The sequence below is a fragment of the Sprattus sprattus genome (assembly GCF_963457725.1).
Source record: "Sprattus sprattus genome assembly, chromosome: 6".
In the NCBI taxonomy this organism is placed as follows: domain Eukaryota; kingdom Metazoa; phylum Chordata; class Actinopteri; order Clupeiformes; family Clupeidae; genus Sprattus; species Sprattus sprattus.
This window is the reverse complement of record NC_137925.1, coordinates 35,654,070-35,661,569: the sequence shown is the minus strand read 5'-3', so window position 1 is coordinate 35,661,569 and position 7,500 is coordinate 35,654,070. Positions and strand designations below refer to the sequence as shown.

The following is a 7,500-nucleotide window of genomic DNA, read 5'->3' as shown; positions in this document are numbered from 1 at the left end:
GTATGGTGTGTGTGTGTATTTGGTGTATGCGTGTGTGTCTGTGTGTATTTGGTGTACATGTTGTGTGAGCGTGTGTGTGTCTGTGTTCATTCGGTGTGTGTACAGAGTTTAATCTTGTCTGTTTGCATTTTTCCATTTTAGTCCAGAAAAGTTGGCCTTCAGTATTCTTCTTCTGTATTGAGCTAGTGGTTTCCTCTTTGTCTTTCACTTTCTTTTATTTCTCTCTTTTTCTCTCTCTCTCTCTCTCTCTCTCTCTCTCTCTCACTCTTTCTCACACTCTCTGCGTTTCCTGTTATCTCCATGGTAGCGGAGAGCTTCTTCCTGTGTGTGCCCTCAGCCCCACAACCAAATTTAAACAAATCAGGCACGTCGTCACGGTTACATAAGAGTGGGGGAGGGGGCACTGTGCTTGTTCTCATGAGCGGGAAGGGGGGGCTCTCCCCCAGAGACCCACCACAGATTCACAACCCTTGACCTCTGTCATGTGATGACAGGATAGACAACCTCAAATAAAACTGCCCTGGCCAAGGAGCAGAGAGAGAGGGAAAGAGAGAGGAGGGGGGAAGGGAGGGGGAGAGAGAGGAGGATAAAAGAGAGGGAGAGAGGAGGGAGGAGGGAGGGACTGAGAGAGGAGCGGGAAAGGGAGGGAGGGAGAGAGGAGGGGGTAAAGGAGGAAGAGCGAGAAAGGAGGATAGAACAGAGAGAAGAGGGGGAATGGAGGGAGAGAGAGGAGGACAGAAAAGAGGGAGAGAGGAGGGGGGAGGGAGAGAGAGAAAGGAGTATAGAACAGAGGGAGAGAGAGAGAGGGGAAGGGGGAAAGGAGGGGGAGAGAGGAGGACCGAAAAGAGGGAGAGAGAAAGAAAGGAGGGGGAAATGAGGGAGAGCGAGGAAGATAGAAGAGATGAAGAGAGGATGGGGGAGGATGGATAGAGAGAAAGGAGGATAGAAGAGGGGGAGAGAAGAGGGAGAGGAGGGGACAAGGAGAAAGAGGGAGAGAGAGCAAGAGAGGGAGAGAATAAGGGGAGAGAGAGGAAGAGAAAAGAGAGTGAGGGAGAGAGGGGGAGAGAAGAGAGTGAGAGAGAGAGGAGGAGGGAAGAGAGAGCTCTAGATGAGAATATGTGTGTGTTGTTAAATGCTGTGAGTTTTATTGTGTATTGTGCATTCAATTTTGGAAGTGGTTATAACACACCTCATCACCTCATAACACACATCATAACCTCATAACACACCTCATAACATCATACCACACCTCATAACACACCTCATTACATCATAACACACATCATTACCTCATAACACACCTCATAACATCATAACACACCTCGTAACGCACCTCATAACACACCCCATAACCTCAAAACACACATCATTACATCATTACACACCTCATAACCTCATAACACACTCCATAACCTCATAACACACATCATAACATCATAACACACCTCATAACACACCTCATAACACACTCCATAACCTCATAACACACATCATTACATCATAACACACATCATAACATCACAACACACCTCATAACCTCATAACATCATAACACACCTCATAACACACCCCATAACCTCATAACACACATCATTACATCATAACACACATCATAACATCATAACACACCTCATAACCTCATAACATCATAACACACCTCATAACACACCTCATAACCTCATAACATCATAACACACCTCATAACACACCCCATAACCTCATAACACACATCATTACATCATAACACACATCATAACATCATACCACACCTCATAACCTCATAACATCATAACACACCACATAACACACCTCATAACCTCATAACATCATAACACACCTCATAACACACATCATAACATCATAACCTCATAACACACATCATTACATCATAACACACATCATAACATCATAACACACCTCATAACCTCATAACATCATAACACACCACATAACACACCTCATAACCTCATAACATCATACCACACCTCATAACCTCATAACATCATACCACACCTCATAACACACCTCATAACATCATAACACACATCATAACCTCATAATACACCTCATAACATCATAACACACCTCGTAACGCACCTCATAACACACCCCATAACCTCATAAAACACATCATTACATCACTACACACCTCATAACCTCATAACACACCCCATAACCTCATAACACACATCATTACATCATAACATACCTCATAACCTCGTAACACACCCCATAACCTCATAACACACATCATAACATCATTACACACCTCATAACCTCATAACATCATAACACACCACATAACACACATCATAACATCATAACCTCATGTTACACCTCATAACATCATAACACATCTCAAAACACACCTCATAACATCATAACACACATCATAACCTCATAACACACCTCCTAACATCATAACACACTTAGTAACCTCGTAACCTCGCAACACACCTCATAACCTCATACCATCATAACACACCTCATAACATCATAACACACTTCATAGCCAAGGAGCAGAGAGACAGAGGGAAAGAGAGAGAGAGGAAGGGGGAAGGGAGGGGGTGAAGGAGTAAGAGAGAGAAAGGAGGATAAAAACAGAGAGAGGAGGGAGAATGAGGGAGAGAGAGGAGGACAGAAGAGAAGGAGAGAGAGAGAAGAGGAGGACAGAAAAGAGGGAGAGAGGAGGGGGAAGGGGGGGAGAGAAAGGAGGATAGAACAGAGGGAGAAAGAGAGAGAGGAGGGAGAATGGAGGGAGAGAGGAAGGGGGAAAGGAGGGAAAGGTAGAGGAGGATAGAAGAGAGGGAGAGAGGAAGGGGGAAAGGAGGGAAAGGTAGAGGAGGATAGAAGAGAGGGAGAGAGGAAGGGGGAAAGGAGGGAAAGGTAGAGGAGGATAGAAGAGAGGGAGAGAGGAGGGGCAAGGGAGAGAGAGGAAGATAGAAGACAGGGAGAGAGGAAGGGGGAAGGGAGGGAGAGAGAGAGGAGGTCAGAAGAGAGGGAGAGAGAGAGGGGAGGGGGAAGGGAGGGAGAGAGAGAGGAGGATAGAAGAGAGGGAGAGAGGAGGTGGAAGGGAGAGAGAGAGAAGGATAGAAGGGACGAGGAGAGGAGGGAGAAGGGAGGTAGAGAGAGAAAGGAGGAGAGAACAGAGGGAGGGAGAGAGAGAGGAGGGAGAATGGAGGGAGAGAGAGGAGGAAAGAAGAGAGGGAGAGAGAGGGGAGTGGAAGGGAGGGAGAGAGAGGGGGGATAAAAGAGAGGGAGAGAGAAAGAGGAGGATAGAAGAGAGAAAGAGAGAGTATGGGGGGAAGGAGGGAGAGAGAGGATGAGAAAGAGAGTGAGAGAGAGCGAGAGGGGGAGAGAAGAGTGTTAGAGCGAGGAGGAGAAAGAGAGTGAGAGAGAGGGGAAGAGAAGAGTGAGAGAGAAAGGAGGAGGGAAGAGAGTGCTCTAGATGAGAATATGTGTGTGTTGTTAAATGTTGTGAGTTTTATTGTGTATTGTGCGGTCAGTTTTGGAAGTTGTTATAACACACCTCATAATCTCACAACACACATCATAACATCATCACCTTATAACACACCTCATAACACACCTTCTAACCTCATTACACACCTCCTAACACACCTCACGACCTCCTAACACACCTCATAACCTCATAACACACCTCGTAACACACCTCACAACATCATAACACACCCCATTAACTCATAACACACCTCATAACACACCTCATAACATCATAACACTACTCATAACCTCATAACACACCTCATAACCTCACAACATCATAACACACCGCAAAACACTCCTCAACACACCTCATAACATCTTAACACACCTCATAACCTCATAACACACCTCATAATATCATAACATCCTAAAACACCTCATAACACACTTTATATATCCCATATAGCTCATGACAAATAATACACTCATCAATCATCAGCAATAATCTCACTAACAACTCAATAATAAACTCATCAATCATCAGCATCTCACACACACACACACACCCCAAGTCTGTAGAGAAACTCTGTTTTCTGGGCAGTATCCTGCAAACTTAACAACCATAGATGATTGCATTGCACATCGCATCGTTCAAGCTACCGTTGCCACACCAAACTTCTGGATGTGGCATTAGGTGGCAGGACAAGGTTTCTAATGTCAAGGTCCTAGAGCATTGTGGTGTCCCCAGTGTGGAAAGCCAGATCATCTAGGCGTAGCTTCGTTGGGTAGGACATGTCTCCAGAATGGCAAATACAAGAACACCCAAAGCGGTTCTCTTGAGTCGGCTAAACTGTGGGAAGAGATCAGTTGGCAGGCTGAGGTTCAGATACAAGGATACACTCAAACACCTCAAGAGAAGAAGAGTCAACCCTGATACCTGGAGAAGCACTGCCCAAGTAGAATCAACCCTGATACCTGGACAAGCACTGCCCAATTAGAATCAACCCTGATACCTGGACAAGCACTGCCCAAGTAGAATCAACCCTGATACCTGGAGAAGCACTGCCCAAGTAGAATCAACCCTGATACCTGGAGAGGCACTGCCCAAGTAGAATCAACCCTGATACCTGGAGAAGCACTGCCCAAGTAGAATCAACCCTGATACCTGGACAAGCACTGCCCAATTAGAATCAACCCTGATACCTGGACAAGCACTGCCCAAGTAGAATCAACCCTGATACCTGGAGAAGCACTGCCCAAGTAGAATCAACCCTGATACCTGGAGAGGCACTGCCCAAGTAGAATCAACCCTGATACCTGGAGAAGCACTGCCCAAGTAGAATCAACCCTGATACCTGGACAAGCACTGCCCAATTAGAATCAACCCTGATACCTGGACAAGCACTGCCCAAGTAGAATCAACCCTGATACCTGGAGAAGCACTGCCCAAGTAGAATCAACCCTGATACCTGGAGAGGCACTGCCCAAGTAGAATCAACCCTGATACCTGGAGAAGCACTGCCCAAGTAGAATCAACCCTGATACCTGGAGAAGCACTGCCCAATTAGAATCAACCCTGATACCTGGACAAGCACTGCCCAATTAGAATCAACCCTGATACCTGGAGAGGCACTGCCCAAGTAGAATCAACCCTGATACCTGGAGAAGCACTGCCCAAGTAGAATCAACCCTGATACCTGGAGAAGCACTGCCCAATTAGAATCAACCCTGATACCTGGACAAGCACTGCCCAAGTAGAATCAACCCTGATACCTGGAGAAGCACTGCCCAAGTAGAATCAACCCTGATACCTGGAGAAGCACTGCCCAATTAGAATCAACCCTGATACCTGGACAAGCACTGCCCAAGTAGAATCAACCCTGATACCTGGAGAAGCACTGCCCAAGTAGAATCAACCCTGATACCTGGAGAAGCACTGCCCAATTAGAATCAACCCTGATACCTGGACAAGCACTGCCCAATTAGAATCAACCCTGATACCTGGAGAAGCACTGCCCAAGTAGAGTCAACCCTGATACCTAGAGCTGCATTGCCCAATTAGAATCAACCCTGATACCTGGAGAAGCACTGCCCAATTAGAATCAACCCTGATACCTAGAGCTGCACTGCCCAATTAGAATCAACCCTGATACCTAGAGCTGCATTGCCCAATTAGAATCAACCCTAATGCATGGTAAAGCACTGCCCAATTAGAATCAACCCTGATACCTGGAGAAGCACTGCCCAATTAGAATCAACCCTGATACCTAGAGCTGCATTGCCCAATTAGAATCAACCCTGATACCTGGAGAAGCACTGCCCAATTAGAATCAACCCTGATACCTAGAGCTGCATTGCCCAAGTAGAATCAACCCTGATACCTGGAGAGGCACTGCCCAATTAGAATCAACCCTGATACCTGGACAAGCACTGCCCAATTAGAATCAACCCTGATACCTAGAGCTGCATTGCCCAAGTAGAATCAACCCTGATACCTGGAGAAGCACTGCCCAATTAGAATCAACCCTGATACCTGGAGAAGCACTGCCCAATTAGAATCAACCCTGATACCTGGAGAAGCACTGCCCAATTAGAATCAACCCGGATACCTGGAGAAGCACTGCTCAAGTCCATGCGACGTGGCCATCATATGCAGCGAGGGTGTTTTAGGTCTTGGAGGAGAGACGCTTTGGACTACTCAATGAGAAACGTGCAAAGAGGGAGACCAGTAACAAGAAGCCCTTTGCACCAATGTAGCACCTGTAACAGTGTGTGTGTGTGTGTGTGTGTGTGTGTGCATGTGTGTGTGTGTGTGTGTGTGCATGTGTGTGTGAGTGTGTGTGTATTCCGGGTATTGTACATAATGGTTGTGATTGTTTCTCACAGTTTAACTTGTAAGGCACCACTTCTACTGTCTGACTGTTGACTTGTGTGTGTTTTGTGGATATGTGTTTGTGTGCATGTGTGTGTGTGTGTGTGTGTGTACGTGTGTGTGTGTGTGTGTGTGTGTGTGTGTGTGTGCATGCATGTTTGTTGGTCAGTTGCAGCATACAGGCGGCTCACACACCTGCGCTTCCAGTCCTCTGCCCGGCGGCACACACACCTCTTCAGCACAGCCGGCAGGTGAGAGAGGTGTGTGTTGTGTGGGTATGTGTGAGTGTGTGTGTGTGTATCTGTGTGTGTGTGTTTGTGTGTGTGTGTGTGTGTGTGTATGTGTGTGTGTGTGTGTGTGTGTGTGTGTGTGTGTATCTGTGTGTGTGTGTTTGTGTGTGTGTGTGTGTGTGTGTATGTGTGTGTGTGAGTGTGTGTGTGTGTGTGTGTGTGTGTGTGTGTGTGTGTGTATCTGTGTGTGTGTGTTTGTGTGTGTGTGTGTGTGTGTGTATGTGTGTGTGTGAGTGTGTGTGTGTGTGTGTGTGTGTGTGTGTGTGTGTGTGTGTGTGTGTGTGTGTGTGTGTGTGTGTGAGTGTGTGTGTCCCTTTGACCAGGGGTTAGTATTGACTCTGAAATGACCTGCTGTACTAAGCTGAGGGTACTGCAGGAAAATGAGACTGAAATAGGAAAGATAATGTTGGAAAAAACGGTCCAAAGTGCACTATGTTCCTGTGTGTGTGTGTGTGTGTGTGTGTGTGTGTGTGTGTGTGTGTGTGTGTGTGTGTGTGTGTGTGTGTGTGTGTGTGTGTGTGTGTATGTGTCTGTGTGCCTGTGTGTACTATCTACTATCTTTACTGACATGTTTGATGATCTCTCTCTCTATTCCTCTCTCTCTCTCTCTCTATCTATCTATCGCTACCCCATCATGTTCCTCTCTCCTCACCAGGCTGTCCTTCAGAGTGGAGTGAGGGTGTTCCTGAGAGTGTGTGTGAGAGTGTTCCCGAGAGTGTGTATGTGTCAGGCGTGTCTGGAGAAGGACAAACTGGAGTTCCGTCCTACAAGAAGGAGGCAGGGCCTCACAGCGAGAAACACGAAGCAGGGTCAGTTCCATCCCTGTGTGTGTGTGTGTGTGTGTGTGTGTGTGTTATGACATTTCTGTGTCAGGTGAGACTGTGCAGGAGC

At 46.7% G+C, this 7,500-nt stretch overlaps 1 long non-coding RNA gene across 1 annotated transcript in view; it reads left to right on the top strand.

The window, feature by feature from the left end:
- Positions 1–7,311, top strand: part of LOC308367531 — a 7,919-nt gene extending 608 nt beyond the window's left edge. The window contains exons 2-3 of the long non-coding RNA XR_013968715.1: positions 6,489–6,579; positions 7,265–7,311. This is a non-coding gene — a long non-coding RNA (uncharacterized lncRNA). The remainder of the gene's footprint in view (positions 1–6,488; positions 6,580–7,264) is intronic.
- The last annotated feature ends 189 nt before the right edge of the window (positions 7,312–7,500 follow it).